This window comes from Numida meleagris, chromosome 3 (assembly GCF_002078875.1).
Source record: "Numida meleagris isolate 19003 breed g44 Domestic line chromosome 3, NumMel1.0, whole genome shotgun sequence".
In the NCBI taxonomy this organism is placed as follows: Eukaryota; Metazoa; Chordata; class Aves; order Galliformes; family Numididae; genus Numida; species Numida meleagris.
Window position 1 is genome coordinate 48,841,597 of NC_034411.1, and position 11,413 is coordinate 48,853,009.

The 11,413-nt window shown below is 39.5% G+C and overlaps 1 long non-coding RNA gene across 1 annotated transcript; it reads left to right on the top strand.

Moving 5' to 3' along the window:
• On the top strand, positions 524 to 11,017 carry LOC110396949. The gene is made up of 3 exons (XR_002437392.1): positions 524 to 556; positions 10,194 to 10,346; positions 10,442 to 11,017. It is a non-coding gene; the product is annotated as an uncharacterized LOC110396949 (long non-coding RNA).

The following is an 11,413-nucleotide window of genomic DNA, read 5'->3' on the forward strand; positions in this document are numbered from 1 at the left end:
GACTGTGTGTTTATTCCACAACACCTCTCAGAGAAGTTTTATCAGATTAATTCAGTTTAAACTGGCATGAGCTTGCATACCTAAGTCAATTTGTTGCATATATAAGAGTATTGTATTATGGCTTTTAATTAAGAAATGAAGAACCAAACCACATTAAAATATGCCCAAAATTGTCATGATAATAAATATTGCTATATGCCAACATATGTATACCAACATATATTATACCAAAAATGATTTTTTTGTTGTTTTCTTCTTTTTTTTCTCTTTATCTTCTTTTTCCATGTGTTGATGATGGAAACTGATAGACACATAGTGGCTGAAGTAAACAAGCTCACACACTGTAGTGTAGATGCCAAGTCACAGCTTGAAGCAGTGACTGAGCAGCTGGTGGGAAGGCAGGGCCAACCCAGGGGAACTCAGGTGCATGCAGTGTACCTGAGTGATCAGAAGGGGTGGAGACAGGATCCATCCCTTCCCAGACCTCTTTTAAGGGTTGGCAGTGGGGGTAAGGGCATTTTGCTGGAGATCCCTGCCTATTTGGGGCCTTCTGAAGGTAAGCAGATTTTTTTCCCCCTTTGTTTCTGTCTATAGCTGCTGTATTTGAGCTTATCTTTTCTTGCTGCTGCCTAGGACTTTACTACTCAGCTATCACTGCATATTTCATTGTGTTACAACATTACACATACCTACTGTGTGAGGAAGGTTCTACCCAGCAAAGCACTTCTGAAAGCACGATATACATGTGTAAAAGATGATTTTTTTCATAAAAGCCTATTCAAATGCAAATATCTTGGCAGCATTACACCTGCTGATGGTACTGTGGAGTCGCTTCTAAATCATGCTACTGCTGCTTGTAGCCTGCTTGCCATGATTTTGCTCTGAGCTGCAACATTTTGAAGACCTTTATGCAAGTAGATGTGAAGTCGGTATCTGACTAATTTACTTTCTTAATTGCTACATATATCTCCTGGACTCTTGAGAAATCAGTCTTGAGAAAGTGGCTGTGCACTCCAAGACAAGATACGTGATACCTTAATGCTGGGTACTAACAGGATGTGCAATTGTGGCACTAGTCCCTTGTTCTCTGCAAAATGCTCAGAAGAAATAAAATGTAAAAGCTAATTCTGACACCATATATAAATACTGGAAACATTTATTCCAGAAGGGCAGAGACTTGTTTTCATGTTACTGTTCCTGAAATGTCCTCCATAGACATCATTAGGAAGAGATTGGCTACTGGATGGTTTGTGAAGATTTCCACCCACCTGAGCTTAGTCATCTGCTCAGTTCTGCAGGATAGAGACTGTTATTGATGACTCATAACCCTCATGGCATTTTGTTATTTCTTTGGTTAACATGACCTATATATCTCCATCCAAGTGATCAGTAACCTGTTGAGCCTTTGCCTCATATGGACGGAACTCCCTTGTGTTTGTGGTGTGCAAGCAGTAAGCACTTACATGGAAACACTCCTTTAAAATTTAAGATGGAAGAGTATAGTTAAAACTTGAATCACCAATGCAATAAGTTACCAGCTAAAAATTAGATCTAGCTGTGGTGTGGGGGAAAATACTATTAACCTTGGCTACAAAGCTGGAACTGCATTTAACTTGTTGTTCTGGTAGAAACACGGATGACAAAGTTAGTTCAAGATACAGGTAGCAAAATCTAAGACACAGAAAACAATACAGATAAGCAAGACAAGCAATAACACAAGTCTTAAGAATTGGTTACCGAGTCTTTTGTCACACAGTAGCTAATGAGGAAACATTTGAAGAATTTTCTAAGAGAAATATGAGGTACTTTGAGTTATTTATGAGAGACTGTCCTGAGTTTAAGTTCTCTCTGATCTGAGGGTCAGATCTTGCCACAAATATCATCAGCAACTCAGCTTGAAAGTCAAACCAAGCTCACGTGATTTTGAGCTAGAACATGACTATGTTGGCTGAGTTGTCCTGAGAAACACTTCTTGCAAATACCAAGTTCAAAGTTTGTATATTGAGAGTAAGGTAGACAAGAGCAGAGCAATGATTATACAGATATGCTTTAAATAGAGGATCTGCTTTTACAGACCAACTTATTTTCTGTTGAATATGCAGTAGTGACACTGGTCTGTAGTAAACTTGCTGGATTTTAATGATGACTTTGTGTTATTGTTTTGTAGTGCAAATAGCCCAAATGTGACAAAGCTTCTAGTGGTTTTATACAGTTTCCTCACAGGATAGCAGTGTTCTGTGCAACTTGCAGAAAGCTGTCACAACCAATTCTTTATGGGACCAAGGGCAAGGTACCAACCTTTGGTAAAGAGAAATGTGTTCACTACCAGCTTGCTGTGAACCACATGTATGCGAAAGCAGTATTATCAGGTGGAAGGAATAATTTTAAAGAGGTTGCATGGCCTTCCTGGAACAAATAATTATGAGATGTGAATTAAGTCTCTAGCAACAGCTGTTCCCAATTATGAGAGGTGATCACAGTCACTTGTTCTGACTTCTGATTTTGTGTAAGCAGCATACTCAGTTTTCATCTAAACTACTTCTCTAATGTGGTGACCTAGCAGAACAACTTTGGAAAGACAACTATAACTTGGTAGCCAGAGGAAAAAAAGATGTGGAAAAAATACAGAATTCCATTTCATTAAATCCACAGAAGCTTCTGAAAATGCATTCATTGCATTGGGCTGAGAGGTCTTGCTGGAATTTGGAGGTCTAGCTGAGGTTGATGATATACAGTACCTACCTGCATGAACTTAATGAGGGCCTTGAGGAAGGTAATGTCTTCAGTGTTGTGACTTTACGTGAGGGAGAAGAACCTGGCGTAAGGGATGTGAAAAGTTTTGGTGAGGGTATTTTTGTCCTTGAAGCATTAATTAGAGTGATGACACCAGTATTGAATATTACTATTTCAGTCTGAAGGTTTTAGGCTACTTTCCACAACGATGTAATGTCTGTGTTTCAGTAAACTTGTTCTTTTTTTTTCCTCAAACGTAAAAAGGAAAGAGATGTAAGCAGAAAGTAGTAGCCAATGCTTAAGTATCCACACTAAAGAGTGAAAGAGCAGAGGAGAAAAAGAGCATTCCCCCATTGTCATGGTGATTTGGGTTCTGGATTGGCTGTTCTGTTTGTTCCTGTTCATGACCTGGGGTACATTAAATTTAGAGCAGGTAATATAAGGTGATTATATGACTACTGAAATATCTGTATGACTCCTGATGTTGCATTTAAAGGGTACTAACAAGTAATGACTCAGCTGCTGTCCAGCAGGGCAACTATGGTTCCAGTCCTGTTGGATATGGTGCCTTTTATTTCCAAGAGTGTTTCTTGGGCTTAAAGCAGCACAGTACCTTAATCTCTAATTTCTTTTTCATGGAAAATTGAGATAAGTATGGCTAGGTTGTGGTTGGACTTGTTGATCTTTAAGGTCTTTTCCAACCTGAGCAATTCTATGCTTCTATGATTAAGGCATGAAGCAGGAGAGGAATCATTTTAAATTCTGTGAAATACAGATATCAGTCAAAGAAAAATATGGTATAAACAATAAGTGAAATACCAAAGAGTTGTATATGGCTTTATAAATTTAGATATTAAGTATTTTAGAGTTTTCTAAGCAGTACAAAGCAGGAGATCCTCAATTTTAAAGTTAATTGATAATATACTCTGGTTTGATAGTAGTTTGTCCTGCAAAGGGTAGAAAAGCAAACTTCAAAAGGAAGCCTTGAAATATTTATATTCACTATCTGTTTAGAAATCAAAAGCCACTGAAAATACTGACTCATTTTGATTAACTGTGCTTTTGAGAAAGCATGAAAAGAATTGCGATTATTTCCTTTTACTGCTTGGGAGACCAAAGCTGCATATGCAAGTGTAATCACTTCAAAGAGATTTAGGATGTTTCATACTGAAGTGTATTTCAGAATGCCCTTGAAATCAGAAATTGTATTTCCAAACTGTCTGCTGTGTAAGGGTATCAGGCCTACAACCGATTGTATGTAGGATTCCAGATTGTATTTCAGCTTAAGGGTGTATTATGAATTGAACAAGGCTGGTAGCTCATTCCTGCAGCTCAGTGAGATCTGAGAGACAAACCACATGCACAAACCTTAAAAAAAAAAAAAAAAAAAAGTGTAGCAAATGTCTCACTTTGCTCTAGTAGCATTATAAATGAAAGGTGGTCAATGGACGGTACTAGGCAGGGAAATTTCTTATTGTGACTACTACCTCTGCCTGTTCAAGTATGTTTAAGTGAATTTGTACACATGTAAAGTATGCAGTACAGCGGAATTGTTCTTGCTGTTTGTTTTATAACTGCATGCTTATAGAGCCTCTGTAAGTGGATATGTTTCACGAAAGGTGTCATGACTCTTTCCCAGGAAGGAAATCTTGAAAAACATAAAACATTTCTGCTTTTGGAAGGTTTAGAATTAAGTCTAAGAAAATCCTCTAAGGGAAAAGGGAATATTAAATAAGTGTTTTGTTTCCTATCAGAATATAGGAATACTTCATGTAAGTTTATCTTTAACTACAGTTTCTTCCTGACACTTGGTGCACCTTGATTGCCTTCATGTTGAATGTACAGTGGTAAAATAATAGCTGCTGCTTTCTCATCCGTTTTCTACTGTGACCTGTTTCAGCCTCTTTTCCACCCTTCGTTCCTTGACTGTGTGATACTTAGTTGCCTGCTGGGGTTAAACCATCCATCATTTCTAGTTACATTTGTGCAGCAGGAAGTTTCTGAGCTCTGCACATTGGTTGTTCTTCTGAAACAGAAACACAAAATGTTGCTGTAGCACTGGATACTAACCAAATGGTGCTGAATGCCTCAGGAGTTCGCTCCAGGCTCTGTAAGATCTAAGGCTACTTGTTTGTGCCCTGTCTTCAGTAAGTGGGTTTCTAGTTGGGATCCCAGAGCTGAGTAACTTGATCTTGCATCAAGACTGGCTGAATCCTCACAGGCCTGATTTCCCCTGTCTACATGTTATCTTCTTACTCAGTAAATTCAGAATGAGCTGACATGTAAGCAATACAGTTAGGTGTTTTCATTCTGACCTTTAAACCTGTGTATCCATACATATTGCTGATGTTCTGCAATACTGGATGATACCAGATGTAATGCATGATGGAGTATTTGCTGTGAAGAGGAACTGAGGTTTTGTGTGCAGGTTCACGACACAGATATTTACTCTTTTGCATTACGTAGAGTAGCACTTCATACATTACCACCCATCACAATGCAGCAGTCTTCCATGTTTGGTTCTAATAACAGTAGCAGAAATACTCAAATTTGAGTATTATGGTTGGTTCACAGAAATAAATGACTTAACTTTCTTGTACTTAGAGGCAGCAAAAAGGAAACCATTCCTGAATATCAACTCCTTTAACAAAGCTGTAAAGTGAGAGTTTCTTACATGCAACTTATCATTTTTTAAAGGGTATCTAACTTCACACTTGATGTAAATGTGCAAAAATATTTGACAGAAAAGAACACAAACACTATGCATAGTACGTCAGACTGACAGAAGACCTAGAAAAATAGTGAACACGCAAGAGTAGCAAGATTTGTCTGCTTGTGTGCTCATTGTTAACTGAGATTATATATGTCTGTCCATACAGTGTCTGGATTCTATCCACATATATAACAAAAATCAATCCTTACTCCAAAGTTTGTCTTCCTTTCTGTTGAATTTGTATCATTTCTTGCAATTAGACAATTAAACACAAAATAGAATTATGACTGAGGCAATAAACAAAGGTTACAGCAACCTGCTGTTAACTGTTGTGTGTTTTAACTGCCAGCAGTAAATTTGGGAGATTATAAATGCCTCCTTTCCTGCAAATAGTATAGACTGTATCTCTCTGGATATTATTTTCCAGTTTCATTTAGCAAATTGTTGATGAACGAATTGTAAAGTTTAAGAATGTAATTATTCTGAATTAGTAGTTTATTTCTTTAGCACATAATTGATATTCTGCGGATCACTTGATCAGCAGCTGAAAACAGTTTGTAATTGATGCTGTAATTAGCTAGTGCAGTGCTCACTCCAAATGAGACTGCAGTGTTATAAATTTGGGCTGTTTGGTTGACTCAGTTATCCAACCAGAAGACAGAGTCAGTGCAGCTTGACTTCTAATTAACTTACACTCAAAAAATGACAAATGCTATAAGCAAACATACAACCTGAGGCACTCTTTTACTGAGCATTCTTGTAACAGAAGACTACATGATGATCTGCAGGAATCAAACACGGAAAAATTTTAAACACTTACATGAACTTATTAATTCTGACTGTGCTCATGTCAGATGACTGTGGGCTTCCGCTTCATGGTTTCAGATCTGAGTGGGGGCATGGGGCAGAGTAGACTAAATGTGACTAAATGAGGAGTAGCCATGAGGAGTAAAAGATCCTTTGAATGATTAATCATTTGTTGGATTTTCTTGCGGAGCTCTGAAGTCCTTTGTGACCATAGGCTGTGTGTTTTGACCTGCATACTCATACAGTAGACCTGTTTCATGGGATGGGCATGTGTTTCCTTTCGTCCCTTGGATGCAGGAAAGAGAAGGAAAACGTTTTTCTTGTATTATTTAGCTTCTCAGAGAAAATATATTCCTTTGGAATTCGATTTTTTAAAAATCTTTTGTAGATGCAATAATCACTATCTCTAGCTGCTTCTGATTAGCAAGAAAATACGTGAAGTCCTCCACTACACTTGCTACCATTTTCTGGTGACCGCTAGATGGCAGAAGGAGACTATGTAGGAACAGAGAAATTTGACGGGGCGTGTGTTAACATTAAATCTGCTTAGTCCTGTTACCTTTCACCATAGTCTGTTACCCAAGTCACAGATTTAGTAATATGAATGAAAAAAGTGAGTTTTTTTTCTGTGATCAAACCTACAAAATACTGTATGCTCAAAAAGCTTAAGAATTTACTGTAAATGCAAAGGATGAAGGAGACTCCTGCTAAGCTCTGATAGGCTTAGGTAGGTGGTTTTTTTCTTCCTTATAGAAGGGACCTTGTTTTATCTAGTCATGTATACTACCATATGCATATAGTAATACAGATACAGAATTTTTCATATTATTCATTTGTCAGACTCTAGTGTTCACCGGTGTCTTTTTTCCAGCCTCTTCCTTTGATTGAACTAATTCTCCATTTATTTCCCTTTCTTCCCCAAGTATCTTCATGCTCATGTTCAGAGCTCTGCAACCCCCATCAAATGAGCAGCTAAGCCATGGTATGCAATCACTTTTCTCCTGAAGAGCAGATCAAGCTCCAGTCTACTCAAATGCTCTTGCTTGCTAATGTAAAACACAATGCATGGTTTGTCCTCTGTAAAACAAATAGGTACTTTATGTTTAATTTCTGTAGTTTGCCTGAAAGGAGATAGTCATAAAGGAGTTTCTTTCTCTTCAGACATTGTTATGTTGTGAGTGAATTATGTAACACTGTACTGAGAAGAGCTATGGCAAAAAACCTCTCTCATATTCCCCCAACTTGTATCCCGCAAATCTTCATCTACTCTCTACTTCAGCTCATTCTAGAAGACCTTCATTTGTGTATGAAAACTAAATTCTATTTCCATAAGCAGTTTGAGAAGTAAGTGCAGAGCTTTAAATAACTAGGGAAGTAAATATATATCACCTTATGAAGTAGACTGCGGTGGCATAAGAAGCCTATGGGAGCACATAAGGGGAAAAAAGGCCTGGGGATGAAATACAAATTTGAAGGCATATCTGTAATGCTGTGTTCAGACTAGCTCTACTGTTGTGTTACAACAAAGAAATTGCTTACTGGGGCAAGGTAGGCTTGGATTTGCCTTCAGGTGCAGCAGAGTTACTTGGCTGCCCAAGTAGGAAGTCAGATGCCAACCTAAAATGAAAGCCCATCTGGGGTATTCCCCATAGAGAAGATTCAGCCAAGTAGATAAGGCAGAGAACAGGCACTCCTGCCCATGAAAATCATATGAGTCACTTAGTAGTTTTTTCCCTTCAGAGAAAAAGATACTAGAGCAGCCTTTGATAGCCTTAATGTGATAATATGAAATTTGCTGCCTCCATTGGTTTTCTTGATTTCATATTCATCTTATCTGTGATTACCCCGTATATGTATTTAATCATGAAAGTATTCTTCCTGTAACAGTCATGAATTCTGAAAGAATACTGGGAAAATAGACTGAGAAAGAATAGATTAACACTGCAAAAATACATTTAACACCAGACAGAATGACAGCTCTGTGAACATGGAGAAGGAAAGAATGTACGTTTGAATTTAACCCCTCTTGTTTGCTACGCTCAGCATTTCATTTTCTCCTGAGAATTATGTCAGAGATCTACTTAAAAATACAAGGTTTTCCAAGGTAGGGCTTCCTGTCTGTATTGTGTGCTCCTGTACTCCCAAAGAGGAAAATAACTTCTAACAAAGTATGAAATATGCAGCATTCATTTTTAGTGGGATTCATACATATTTAATGAAAGGCTGTTTACCACATTGTTTGTATGATGCTTAGATAAATGACTGAAATTTTTCCCATTAATGTGGTTAATTTGTATTTCCTATCTGTGAAGTCTAGTGTACACAGTACACATAAACATGTGCTTATGTCACTGGGTGCAATACAGAACAGATGATGGAAAAGTTTTAGGTTTATTAGAAGTGTAAAACAATTCATTCTTACCTTGAAAGAATTGCTAAAGGGAAAAGTTGCAGCACAGGGAGCACTGAGAACTAGGTGAGGAAAGGGTTTTATTAATTAATGGCATAAATGGGAATGAGCAGCTACTGCTTTGCAGATCTGCATTGTTCGAATGCAACAGATTACAGCAATCTAACAGGTATACTTTTGCATTTTTGTAAGTCACAGTCAGTATTAAATAATTTACTCAATGGCCCCATGACATGAGTATCTCTGATTGGAATTTGGTAGTTTCCAGAAAGCCTCGAGAACACTGGAATCAGACAGGCTCAGGTATGTTAGCTGAAGCTAGTGTAGGAGGCTCCCAGGGCCCTGTGGTTAGTGAGGACCACTGGGTAGGGCAGTAGCCCGGAGAAGACACCTGCAGTGCTCTTAGGAAAGCTGGCCCTGCACCCTCCTGCTTTCTGAGTGCACCTGGAGCTGGGGAACAACCCTGACTTGGCTAGCGTGGCTATGCCTGCAGTGGTTAAAAGAAAGGAGAAATGATAGCAGTGCCAAAGAACGCAGGGCTGACCACTACCTCACTCAGACTAGCACGTGGCTCTTAGTGAGCTTTCTTATGTTCAGTATTGGGCAGCCAATCAAAACTATTGGTGGTGCAAGGCAGAAAGAACAAGTTTCGCCACCTGAAGAAGGCATTTGGCTGAAGGAGGAAACAAAGCACTGATCCCACAGTCTTAAGGCTAAACTCCCATGAAAGGCTGAAGAGTTGATTATTTTTAGCAGGGCAAAGCCTAGGGGGAGGGCTTGTCAAATAGATTAAACCATTGTTAGGCACAGACCGGAGTTCTCCTGCAGCACTTTCCTTTCCATTACACCTGCATCCTGATGTGAAATAAAATGTTGGGGGAGGAGAGGAGGGACATGGGGAGAAATGTGGAGGAGGGGAATGAACTCAGCTGAAGAAGTAGCAGCTACTGATGCAGTTGCTCTTTCCTGTCATTGCTCCCCCTGTTAGCTTTTCTTAGGCCAATTTCTTTCTGCTAATCCCCAGGGTAGCCTCTAAGACCTGTTTATCATCCTGGGGCAAAATGTTTCAGCCTCCTCTCGCCACTCTTGCTTCCTGCACTCAGTGAAGTTGATATGTCTAAGTGTCCAGAAGAGTGTGAGGACAGACTAGGAGGATGTTTTTTTCTGTCTCTTTCTTTCTCTCTCTCTCTCTCTCTTTTTTTTTTTTTTTGAAAGCTCTCCAGGCCCAATTCTCTTGCTCGAACTGGGCAGAATGACATAACTGTTCTAGTTGCCCCTGGTTTCATCCAGGCTATGAAAAGCACTGCTGTCATGCTGCATCAAATGTGATACTGCACAGGTGTTTGAGATTCATCCATTCTGGGCCAGGTGCTGTCTCACCTTACCTTTTGGAGCACATGTTCAAACATTGTTCAAAGCAGTCTGGTCACTGTGGGGTGGGTGGGTTTGGAAGGACAGGCTATTCAAGGCTGTCTTTTGCCAGCTACCTTTTGTGAATTTCCTGGCTTTGCTGTATGACTCTTCTCCCAGACAGAAGGAAGAGGCTAGGAGAGCATGTTTGCTCATAGAGAGAAGATATTTGGGAGGGCAGCTGGTGTGCTTCAGCTGGCCAGGGCTGACAGCTTGCGGGTGTTGTGGCAACAGAAGCTGACTCCTTTAATCTGGAGCAGGAGTATGAATGAGGTGGGCCTGCAGAGACAGAAAAGATCCTCACAGCCTGGGAGTTATGGTCTGGTCCTGCTTGAGTTTCTCTTCTGTTCTGCTATTCAATTTTTCAGGTCACAGCCTTTCACAGAACACTGGTTATGCAGTAGTCCTTGGACCATATCCTGGTTTTATATTGCCTTATAAGTTCTCTAGTGTAAGATCTTTCCGTCTAGAAACAGAGGCATGTACATACAATACTGCTACATATTTCCTGAAAAACTGAACGGAGAGGAAGACTGAAGAAATATGAAAAGAAATGATCCACATACAGGCCTGTCTTTAGAAGACTAGCGGCTAAAAAATGGAGTCCACTGGGACCCTGAACTGTGAGTGAATGGAAGGCGTGTCTGAAGTCTGTACCCCTTGAGAGTCCGATTGCTTTGGGAACTGTTCCTCTAAAGCTAATCAAATGGTCTGTCCTCCACAAGTTTTTCCTGTTCTTACATGGTAGATTAGCCTGACTTGTACAAGCCTCTTGTAAAATTGTGTGGAAGAATTTCATGCCTTGTAGTAGAGTATTCCCTTACCAATTTCAACATCACAGAGTGGGGATCAGGCCCCTCTCTGAAGGACCTGAAGTGCTTAAGTTTGAAAACCATCTCCTGAATGGGAAGACAAATAGCTGAGCTGTATGAAAATAAACAGTATTCTTTCCTGCCTGATGCACTCAGTCTGTTTTTGAGTTTAACTGTGTGTTCTTTATACAGTAAATTGCTTTCCAGTAATCATGCAAACATTTAAAAGATTATTCATAAAATTACAGGCATCTCCAAATCCATCACAGATGTCCTTTGGGTTTCTTACGCCTAGAGGAAAGCCTTGGTTTTTAAAGATGGAAAAAGCAGAAGACATTAAAGGAAAAAGCCTGGTTGCTTACACAGAAATACAAGAATTATCAGACTGAGTCAGATGTAAACTGTGCAGACTGGCTTGGGTACAGTGAGTGTAGAAGGGGACTCTAATTATGACTATTTGCACCCACTGGCTCAGTGCATGCTTTCAGTCATGTAGACGGCTCGTGTCTGAAGAGCTGAGCTGTCTCC